The sequence below is a fragment of the Lathyrus oleraceus genome, chromosome 7, assembly GCF_024323335.1.
Source record: "Lathyrus oleraceus cultivar Zhongwan6 chromosome 7, CAAS_Psat_ZW6_1.0, whole genome shotgun sequence".
NCBI lineage: Eukaryota > Viridiplantae > Streptophyta > Magnoliopsida > Fabales > Fabaceae > Lathyrus > Lathyrus oleraceus.
The window spans coordinates 255,914,843-255,927,537 of record NC_066585.1 but is presented as its reverse complement, the minus strand read 5'-3'; positions in this window follow the sequence as shown (position 1 = coordinate 255,927,537).

Sequence of the window (12,695 nt, the reverse complement as noted above, 5' to 3'; positions counted from 1 at the left end):
ATGAGCTTAAACCATCACACTCAAACGTCTAATGTTCATAACTTATTCCAAAAATTCTATTTTTTAAATAAAATATTTTATTTTATTTTATTTAAATAAAAATCTCAATTAAGTAAATATTTAATAAAAATTTCCAAAATGTGAATTAGTCATAATAAATCTATTTTCTCCAATTATTATTAAATAATTAAAATTATTTAATTATATCTAATAATTTAAATATATTTTATTTTATTTATCCGCTTTCAACTCTAAATTCCCAATAATTATTAAATTATTAAAATATCCATAATTCCCTCAAAACACCAAAATAACACAAAAAAAACATACATAAGCACTCCAATAATTATATAAAATATTAATTTAAAAATAAGGGTGTGTAAGACCCCAATTTTGACCCTAAGATCCCTCATGGCATCATAACATTGCATTTGCATCTTGCCTCAAGGATCATAGCATCAGGGCTCTTACCTTTGGATGGGATCTCTTGAGAGTTGGTTTGAGATCACCAAGCATGCTTGAATTGTATATTATTGCTTTTCTCATTTTATTTACTAACCAAAAGCACAAAAATATGTCACTAACATCTTTTGTTTTGTAGCTTGAGCAGTCACAAGGTCTAAAGCTTCTAGGAGATCCTATGTGCATTGATATGGCCAAGGGGAGATGAAAGCAAGCATGACAATGGTTCCAAAAGATCTCATCCTTCAAATATGCCTCCCAAGTATCTCAATTCATCATTTTGATAAAAGAAAATCAAAGGGTTGAAGCTTGTTTCCCAAGGAAACCTTAATTCATCTGTTCATCAACTGTGCCTTGCTCATGAAGCAACCTCAACCCATGATCAAATACAATCAAGGGAAGTTCTTTAATTCATAATTTCATGCATATTTGAACCTACTTGAGTGTCCTCAATCATCAATTCATCAAGATATGAGGCATGGACTTGAGAAGTTGATCAGTCAATTCATTTGACTATTTTGAAATACACTGAGACCTAACTTTTGATGTGTTTGTCAAATGGATATGACCCCAAGAGAAACAATATTCTTAAGAACCATATGAACAACTTTCATGTTCATCAAAAATTGATTTGAAGCTTGGAAGATCATCATCCATTCCAAGACATTATAGGTCATTTTGACCGAAACCCTAATTTTGGGTCAACTTCCCAAGGGTATAACTACTTCATTTTTCATGATTTTGAGGTGGGATAAAATGAATTAGAAGTATTAAGAGGTCCACTTCAAATGTTATGTTAATAAAAATTTCAAAATCTTAAAATAAATACATGTGATAATGCAAAACATTATAGGTCACTTTGGACCAAAAGCATTGAAATGTGAAAAAAGTCCAACTTCAAGTGCCTATAACTTCTTCATCAAAAATCCATTTGATGCAAATGTTAAGGCCAAATTGATTGCCTTGAAAAGATCTACAACTTTCATGTTGAAGAATTTGTTATTTGGAGCTTGCATCATTGAAATAGAAGGGCTTGAACTTTGACCATTTTTGAAAATCTCACATGTACATGTTTTGCACCCTACACTTCATGATCACTTTTCATCAATTTCCAAGGGTCAAATGGAGTTTTGATCAACATGACAAATGATCCTTATGCAAAAAGCTTTCCAACCATTACTCATGAGGTGGTGTTTCTATTTTGGACATGGCATTTTCGAAGACCTAAACATTATGGTACAATTTTGGAAATTCATAAAATTTGCATTGCATGAGATGATTATGCACAATTTGCACGTCCAGTTTGCACATGGTGATGATCAGCTGCCAAATCCAGATGGAATTGGGCCCTCCATGCGCCTGTACAGGCCCATGCATGGAGGCCCTTTCCATTCATGCAAGCATTTTGATCATGCATTTCAGCTTGCTTCTCCTATAAATACAATGTCAATGCTCTTCATTTCACTAACCTAAAGGCGCCCTAAATGCTGTGCAATTGAACCCTCACCCTCACACCAAAAGAACTCTCTAATTTTTCTCTCAATTTTCAGATCTAGAATTCAATTGCATCGATTGTTTTCTTAGATCTAAAGTTCCTTAGCCTTCTTCCCTTTGATCCAAGGAACAAACTGCAAGCATCCATAACAAGGAATTGTGACTCCAAGCTCTGCAAATCAGAGGTTCACTTCACATTTTAATTTCTTCGAATCAACTAATATACTGGTTGTTTCTTGCTGTTGTTGTGTGATCTGAAGTCCTCTGCATATAGGCAACAATCTTGAGCTTTGAATTTTTAAAGTTTAGCAAGTTCAGTTGAACACCATTAAACTTCCATCTCTGATTTCTCTCAATGTAGAAACCTATAGTGGATTTGGTTGGTGCAGGGGTAATGTACATCACCCCAAGTTTCGATTGGTATCTGGATCGTGGCTTTTCATTAACTTTTTTTCTCTGCAATTTTTGAACCTCGCCGGAGTTGGCCGGAGAAGACGGTGGCGCAGGTCACCGTCTGGTATCCAGATGGAATATGAACCATCCATTTCATTTTCCAGATTAGATCCAGTCCACACATTGTTATGACTTTCCCATAGGCCAGGTGTTTTCCATTTGACTCGCGTGTATGGTGAGCGTGCGCTTTCTGGCCACGTGATGATCCACGTCAATTAATGAGGTCTCATCAGACGGTCCACGCATTTTCATCATTTTAATTTCTGATTTCTATTTTCTTTTATTTCTTTTAATTCCATTTCATTTTAAAAATGCACATCTCCTTCATTATTGGTCCAAAAAATATGAGACCAATTGCATTTTTCTCCTTTTAATTTCTAGTTTCTAAAAATAATTTTTAATATTTTTTATTTTATCATTTAATATTTTTTAAGAATTTTCTCTTGTCTGCTCATTTTTAATTCATTTAAAATAGTTTTTGATATTAAAAAAATACAAAAATATTTTTCCAATCTTTTTGAATGATGATAAATCTATGAAAAATATTCTCATCAATTTATTAATTGATTTGAGATTTATTTGAGATTTTAATTCAATTAGGTTATTTTTATGCATTTTTAATTGATTAAAAATAGTTTCTGACTTCTAAAAATGCTGCAATTTTTTGTCAAACCTTGTTTGACCTTATTGAACTTGGGATAATTCACTTGGACTTTTCAAAGTTGATTTGAAGTGAGTTTGAAGTTTGACCTTTCTTTATTATTTTAATTCAAGTTTTATTTTAATATTGAAAAATACCAAAAATATTTTATTTGTTTCTTGACTTCTAATCTTCATTTTGCTTCTGTTTTCTATTGTTTGACCTTGATCTTCTCTATCTTTGGTCAATGCTTGTTGATTATTTCTTTCCATTTCCATTAATGAACTTTAATATTCATCTTCTTCTTCTCCTTCTTCTTTTTCTTTTTTATCAATGAGTTAAAGATTGGTGGTTAGCCTTGATGCATGAGAGGTTTAACCTTCCTTGATTCAAATCTAATTCATCTTGATCAATGGATCAAGTGAATGGTTTTGCATTAAGGATAGGTTGCTTCCTAATCAAGCAAAGAACCTAAATCAATACAAGATCATTTCTCTTCTTCTTTTTGGCATGGCAAGTTGTAGGAGCTTGATTCACTAATCAAGATCTCTAACTTGTGTTGTTGCCTACATTATTATTGACCGACCTCAGATAGTTGTGTCGCATCTCGAAAAATACGATTCCTCGCGATGGTCGCGGAAAAAATTATGTTCGAACAGAGTCGCCACCGAACTTTATTTATCCCAATGAAGGAATAGGAAAATATCGATAAAACCTTTAGGAAATGGAATAATGGTCGTCGCAACCATATTCGGGTTCGGGAGTGGATTACGTAAGGGGAATGTATTAGCACCCCTTACGTCTGTTATAGTCAACGGGAACCTTTTAGTTCTAATGTGTGTTTCGAGTGTTAATTTATGTTTTTTTTGTTATCTTTAGGTTATAAAATTATTAAAAATAGAAATGGATGAGAACCTCAGAAAGGGAAAGGGGAGGTTTTTTATTAGTGTGCTCGCGAAGATACACCAATCTCCGGCCTACGTATCCTTATGGTGCAATAAGGAAGTCAGAGCATTCGTAGTTCGGGGAACTACGGTCGGTTGGTGTTTTTTAATGAACAACTATTTAGATCGCATCCTAAAGGCTAAACATTGGCTTGTCTATTCTCGGCGGAGGCTTAAGCATTGGCTTGTTGTGCGCATTAGAAAGGATTAAACAGTGTTCTTTCTGAAAAGAGTTTTGGTCACAGGGGGTGACAAGTTGACTCAATATGTTGGGTGTTTTGTTTGATTGGTTATGATCGCACGATGGCGAGAAAAGATAGGTTTGATGTGTTGAGATATTTTCGGTTGGATGACGATTACTCGGATAGTCGAGTAAGACAACTCGTATCCTAACAGTCAGGAAAGGGAATAGAAGACTCTAGACCGCTTTCTTTTTCATCCTTAATTGTGAAAGGATCTTAATGATGATTAAGGTATTTTAAATGGATGACGAATACTCGGATAACCGAGTAAGACAACTCATATCCTAATAATCGGGAAAGGGAATAGAAGACTCTAGACCGCTTTCTTCTTCATCTGAGTGATTATGAAAATAGGTTTGGGTATGGTTGATATATTTTTAGAATAAACAACAGATACTTGAATGGCTGAGTAAGACAACTCATATCCAAGCATTTGAGGAAAGGAATTGAAAACTCAAGACCATCTCCTTTTTCATATAGTTTACTGTGAATATGATTTGATTAAGTCACAAGTTTGTGGGAAAATGACAATTGTTTGACTAACTGAGTAAGAGAACTCGTATTCAATCAATTGAGGAGAGAAGTTAAAGGCTCAAAATCATCTCCCTTTTCATTTAGTATGAAAATAATTTGATTTAATCTTGGTTTAAGGTTTGTAAAGAAATGACGATTGTCTAACTGACCGAGTAAGAAAACTCGTATTCAAACAATCGAGGAGAGGAGTTAAAGGATTAAAACCATCTCCCTTTTCATTTCTTCATTACAAGAATGATTCGTTTTAATTGTGTTTAGGAGGATAGAAATGACGACTATTTGACTAACCGAGTAAGAGAACTCGTTATTCAAATAATCGAGGAGAGGAGTTGAAAACTCAAAACCATCCCCCTTTTCATTTCCAAATGAAATGGTATTTGATTGTGATTGAGTATTTTAATTGAGTTTGAATAAAAATGTCCGATATTAGATCGAGGTTTGAATTGGTGTTTGTGAATAAATTGTACTTTATTGAGTGAATCAATCATCTAATCGATTATTTAATAACCAAATAGGTCTCATTGTAAGAAAGCCCAAGAGTAAGCTATGTGAGGTTGATGGCGATGCTTTAAAAGCGATCGACTTACAAAGGTGTTTGAAAATGGGCTTGACTTGGAATCAAGAACTGTGTGATTTTTAGTGGTTTAAAGTGGTTTTGAAATTGGTTTGGATTGATGATGAAATTGAATTGGTATTGGTTTATAAATAATTGAAACGATTGTAAAATAAATCGATCAATGTTTAATTATTAAAATCAGTTGATTAAAGTTCGCTTGAATCGATTAACTAAATTAATTAAAATTAATTAACGATTATTTAGTTAAATCAAATAATCATGTTAATTAAATTTAATTAATAATAATTAACTAATTGGTCAAAATTTAATTAATTAATTTAATATAGATTAAAATAAAAAGAATTAAGTGACGATATTGATTTATTTAATTGAATCGGTGTGCTCAAACCGGTTTGTGCAAAATGACAACATGATTAATGTCATTCACAAGATCTAAACGCGGTGAAAATATTCAATTGATATGTTGAAATTTGGGCGGCACAACGACATAAAATTGTCGAATCCGCGGATCGAAATTCAGACTTTATCGTAATGGAATCAATTTTAAATAGCAACCACTCAATATTATTTACAATATGTTACCAAAAATCAGCAACAACACGACATAATCGGATCGAAATTTACAGGCACCGCAATATTCTATTAACATTATAATTACAAATTTTATAAACAAACTACATTTTAAAACAACAGTAGTACAAATTACTAATCAAAACACAAATGCATATGCACCATGTTCATGGAACAAAAACAAACCCGCAGTATTACAAACCAACCTTTTTTAAAAGCCATGCAATTCAATATGAACACCATATTCATGAAATAATAACGTTATGTGCAATATCAACATGCAGTATCAAAATACAGTAAAACAATTCAATAAATACTATCACTAATGGCTATGCAAAAGAAATTCCATATGCAACATCAAAAATTAATATAACATTAAACAATCATGAAACAATAACATCTAAAAAATTGAATTGAAATTAAACTTAGTAACATTAGAAACTTGGATAAAACTGAAATTTGATTCAAAAAATTACCGCAATGTCGAATTGTTGACCGAAAATGAAACCAACGGTAACACATCACTTCAATATTTATCTCACTGGCGCATCCATGGAATTCATCTCGTACATGGCATGAAAGATTAAAACAAACATTCAGCAACGAGGTTGTTGTAGAGTTTGATCTACGTGCTGCAAGTTACACAACGTGTTTGGGCTGCCTTCCATTTCAAATCCTAACCGGACCAGCACCTGCATAAAAGTCAAAACCAACAGCAATCCAATAGAAGAACACCTTGCTAACTCAAAATCGTCCAAAATACCGTTGAAGCAAGAGGCTCATTTATTGTTCGATCTTGCCGCTGTAGCAAAGGTAGGCTGCACTGTAGCAGTTTTGTTGTTCGAAAATCTTGTGAGCTTGCTTCGTCAACGAAGTCCTAACGGATCACAAGTTCCACATCTTGGTGATATCCAGGAACTTTGTGGTGGCTAAGAGAATTTCCGATGGTCAAGGGACATGAGGGTTTATGGTGTCGTTGAGTCTAGTTGCGGATCTGTGGCGGTAACCATTCATTCACACGGTGGTTGAAACAGAAGTGTCCTTGGATATTAAGTGGGTGGTTCGCGGTTCAGAGGGAGAACGGTGAGGGGGATCCAGCGGAAGGTTTGTGTGATTATGAGGGAGAAGACGAAGTGTGAAGGTTATTGTTTGCTCCACGGCGGGTTGAAACGACAGAATAGAGAGGCTTACACGACTGAGAGGTTCTTTGTCGGTGGCGTTGGAAGCTTAGATGTGAATGGTTATGATGATGTTACAGGGTTAACAATGGAAGATGGAGGTTGTGTTTAGGCGATGTAGTGAGGAAGAAGAATGTGGTGGAGGGAAAAGCGGCGGTAGATGGTGAACAGTTTTGGCGTTTTTGCTGAAGGAGAGGTGGGTGATAGTGAGGTGAGTTTCAGCAGAGAGAAATGAATGGAGTCGTGTGTGTGTGTAGTGGAGAAGAGGAGTGATGTTGTGACGGTTGGGTTTGCCGGCGGTTGTAGCGGCAAGGGAGTTGTTGAGGAAAGGGAGTGAGGATTCTTTTTATTATCCTCTCATTTTAGTTTTCTTTTTCTTCTTTTTGAGAGAGAGAGCAGTGAGTCTTTTTCTTTTAAGTTGCTTTCTTTTGTAGCAGAGAGACAATGAGGGTAACGTGTGAGAGAGAGGAAACGTGAGGGAGATAGGAAACGTGAGGGAGAGTGATGAGAGAGACATGAGCTGTAAAAAAAAGATAGGAATCCAATGTTGATATTTATTTATTTTCAAACAATTATTATTTATTTAAGGAAATATATAAAATTTCTAATCAATATTTGATTTTAAAAAAAATTCTAATTACTTTAATTAAATAACTAAACCAAAAAAATAGTGATCGATTATAAATAGGGCCCGAATATAAATTTGCTCGAAAAATTAAATCGGGCACACTAAAATGATCAGCACAAAATATACTTATTGAAAAAATACAGCGTTTCGTTAAATTTTGAAATAGATTTACATCGGTTAAAAGACTCAGGCGGGTCAAAATGCAACCGAAATAGTCGCTGAAAAATATAACGGGCACACCAGTTTAAACTACATGAACCGTAGGTTAATAATACTGGCGTCTGCAATTTTAAATTTAAAACTTTTTATCTGCTGATTTTGTCCGTACTTAAGGAAAGATTCAACCGATTTGTCTGTATTTTCAATAAATTTATCCTGACTGATATTTCAGGTATTATTAATGATAAAATGCATGTTATGCTGTACATATGATGTAAACTGAAAATTAAATCGAATTTATGAAAATTTAAAATGCCCGGACAAAATTGGGGTATGACAGCTATCCCTATTTCATTATCTTGAACTAGAAGGTAAGAATGACAACAGTCTTCATACATTCGTAGTGGAAGGTAATTAAATACGAAAAGACCCAAATTTTGTCCTTTGAAAAGCAAGGAAGAAATGCATACACAAAATGCAGTGACAAATACAGTAAGAAAAGGTTATCGGAAGGTAAAATGAAATAGTTAAGACTCTTTGAGAATCGTCAGAACAGTATCTTGGATATCACGGCTAAGATTTTTCAACAATGGAATGATACCTCAACTGTACCTAAGACTTTCCGAGCATTAGCAGAACAGCGTCTTGATTTGAACACATGAGATTCTCTGGGTATCAATGAAGCAGTATCCCATATGATATAATCGAGATATTCCGACAAGGGAATGATACCTCAATCGTATCTAAGACTCTTCAAGGATACTAAAGCAGTATCTCTAAAAATGAATGAGACTCTTCATATTGATGAAGCAACATCTTGAACAACAAAATGAGATTCTCTGTATCGAATCGAAGCAGTATCTTATATGATAGAATTAAGATATTCCGAACAAGGGAATGATACCTTAATTGAATCTAAGAATCTTCAAGTATACTAGAGAAGTATCTCTAAAAATGAATGAGACTCTTCATATTGATGAAGCAACATCTCGAACAGCAAAATGAGATTCTCTTTATCGAATCGAAGCAGTATCTTATATGATAGAATTAAGATATTCCGAACAAGGGAATGATACCTTAATTGAATCTAATACTCTTCAAGTATACTAGAGTAGTATCTCTAAAAAAATCTGAAATGAAACTCTTCATATTGATGAAGTAGCATCTCAAACAGTAAAAGTGAGATTCTCTGTATCGAGTCGAAAGAGCATCTTATATGATAGAATTAAGATATTCCAGCAAGGGAAAGATACCTTAATTGAATCTAAGACTCTCCGAGGATACTTAGAGCAGTATCTCTAACAAAATCTGAAATGAGACTCTTCATATTGATGAAGCAGTATCTCAAACAGTAAAAATGAGACTTTCTGTATCGAGTCGAAGCAGCATCTTATATGATAGAATTAAGATGTTCCGAACAATGGAATGATACCTTAATTGAATCTAAGACTCTCTGAGGATACTAGAGCAGTATGTTGAAAAGTATATTTTCGACAAATATTTTAATATCGTATCCACAGAGATTGGTTGTTATTACCGCCGTTCTATAATCCAAATTGTTATAAGTTCAAAATGTAACCAAGTTGTTTTGTTTGAAAAGTTGTCTTTTGAGTAAAATGTCACTAAAACAATAAAATAGTTTTAATCAAATGTGAAAGACTTGGCAAGATTGGAGTTCATTATTCAAATTGCTTATGATTCCTTATGACAACTATATAGACTTAAGATTATTGATGATATTCAAGTATCCTCTCAATATCATTTATCTCTAAATGATATTGTGATAATCACTATATTAATGGTTAAATGATTTCTCTACCTAACTATCAATATAGCAATCTTTAATGTTTGATACAAAAGAAGAGTAATGTATAAATCTATTTCTACAACTCATTCACTACTTGAAAGTATATTTTAAGTCAAGACTTGAATAATCTTTCTCAACAACTACTCAAATCTAAATATTCAACTTAGGGCAAAAATATCATTCAAACATCAATAACCTTTTGTCATATACAAGATTCAAATGAAATACATAAACAGATAGGAATAGCTACTACCTCCAATCTTGACAAAATAGGGTTTAGCTCCTTATCATCATTTTGGATAGCAAAATGTAATGGCTCAACAAACTCTGTTTTTCTCTTACAATATGTGTATCTAGGAATGAATGTTTTTCTATTTTCCATTCTGTTTTCTTAAAGAGTTGAACCTTTCCTAAAATGTTCATTTTCATCTAAAACTGAAAAGCACTCTAAAACAGATATAAAACTGTCACAATACAGTTGGCTTGAAAACAGAACACTTGGCCCAACAAACTGCTTGCTGGTTTCGCAAGGTTCGCGGCGCCATCCCTGGTCGCGGTGCGAACTGAAGCTAATTCAGCTTCCTTACCTTGCAAGCTTCATGTAATAATTCTCCCAAGTGTTAGTCGTCCAAATTATGCCTCCAAATTGCCATTGACACTTCTTCCAGATTATGCTTATGCACTCCGATGCTCTCTTGTCCAAAAACTCTACAAAACTAACAAATACGTGAAATATCTACTCAAAACAAAATCAATTAAACTTAATTGCATTTATACAAAATTGTGAGAATAAAAGTGTGTAATTAAATCAAAAATTGGTAAAAGGGACCAATAAAATTATATGAAAAGTAGTACTAATTGGTCCCTAACAACTCTCCCCAACTTATCATTTTGTTTGTCCCTAAACAAAAGTTTTCACCAACACAACCAAAGCAATGAAACAAAAGATTGAAACAAGGATTAACCAAGGACATTCAAATGGTTCAAAAGTGTATGGCACTTTCTCAATCCACCTATCTCAATGCTAGACAAAACATGAATAAGAGCAATGGTTGGGTGCAAAAATCATACCAAGGAATTCAAAGCCATACATGTCAAAATTGAATCAAACTTACACACACATCATAATAATGATGAATAAACATGAAGGTTTACTTTCACTCATCCAAGCAATTAAATCAACAATAACTCGAATCATGCGGTCATCAAAACAAATACCAAATCATGTGAAAAATGAGAATCAAGAGGTCTTTCAAGGGTTATAATGTGGCTTGGGTTACAAGAAAGGATATGATTAAGAGAATTCAACAAAAATGTCTATCCTAAGGGAGCATTCTCATACATTCAACTCTACACAATTTCCATTTCTTTGATCCCCGTCTTTCTTCTTTTCTTATTTTACATCCACACAACCATGAGCTTTTTCTTTGTTTCTTCTTTCTTTTCTTTTTCTTTTTCTTTGCTCTATAGTTTCAAGGGTGATTTCTTTTTCTTGTTTCTTTTCATACTTTCACCCTTTTATAAAACATCACTTTTCCAAGTTTCTAATCAAATCTTTTTACTTTACTCTCCCCAACTTTATATTCCACAACCAAATTTATTCAATAATGCTCCCTACTTAGACATAAGCAAAAGGCAAAATTTGCAAACAACTCGGTTTGAGGGTTCAATTGAAACAAAAGAAATTAGGATTCATTTATTCACAAATTTTTCAATTGACTTTACACTTATCAATCAAATGAATCCTAAAACAAGCTCAAAGGGGGTTAACTAAGGATCACTCCTCACAAGGTTAGTTGATTCAAAACTTTTTTGGTCAAGTGGTTTTTCTCATGACAAACAATGCATCTATCATTTTCACAATTTTCACAAAAATAGATTAATGTAGGATTTAGCATGATAAGAATGAGTTGAAATAATGTTTGGTTTCCCGCATTTAGTGTACAATGGAAAGCTTCCTCACAATTGGTTAAGTCCTAATTTGATTAAAAAATGACATGTATCTCAATGAATTTATGATATGGAATTTGGAACACACCATCAAACTACTCATGTTAAGTCTAGAAAGCGATAAACTGTACCTTGAAATGCCGACACTAATTCTTATCATCGCCACTCGAAGTGTCCTACGCTTCCTTCTTTGCAAACATTTCTTGGTTGCTTTAAGCTTGAGTTAAGAATAAGAACAATTAAACAAACAAATGTTGGTATACCAAATTCATCGTAACACACACTTAAATCTCACAGAATATTCATGCAATTAACAAAACAAATTAACAACCCAAAAGTTTATGGTGAAACTAGAGCCACCAAAAGTACAATCATAATTAAACAAAAACAATAATAGTCTCAAAAAACTCAAAATAAAATTCTACTATAATTCAAACAAACTCCTCAATCTTCCTCCTCATGGCCACCACCAACGTGTCGCACCTCAAAAATGCGATCCCTCGCGATAGGACGCGGAAAAAATGTTGTTCGAAACAGAGTCGCCACCGAACTTTATTCATTCCAATGAAGGAATAGGAAAATATCGAGAAAACCTTTAAAAATAAGAATGATGGTCGTCGCAACCATATTCGGGTTCGGGAGTCGATTACGCAAGGGGAAGGTATTAGCACCCCTCACGTCCATTGTACTCAACGAGAACCTTTTAGTCTGATTTTGCTATTTGACTGTTAATTGACTGTTATTTGCTTGCTTCGAGTGATTAGAATTGATGATAGATATGGATGAAGACCTCAGGAGGGGAAATGGGAGGTTTTTTATTAGTGTGCTCGCGAAGATACAACAATCTCCTGCCTACGTATCCTTATAGTGCAATAAGGAAATCAGAGCATTCGTAGTTCGGGCTACTACGAATATTTGGTGTGTTTTGTTTTGATGAACGACTGTGTAGGTCGGCGTTCTAACGGCTAAACGCTGGCTTGTCTACTCTCGGGGGAGGCTCTAGCACTGGTTTGTTGGGCGCATTAGAAAGGATTGACAGTGTTCTTTTGAAGAGGTT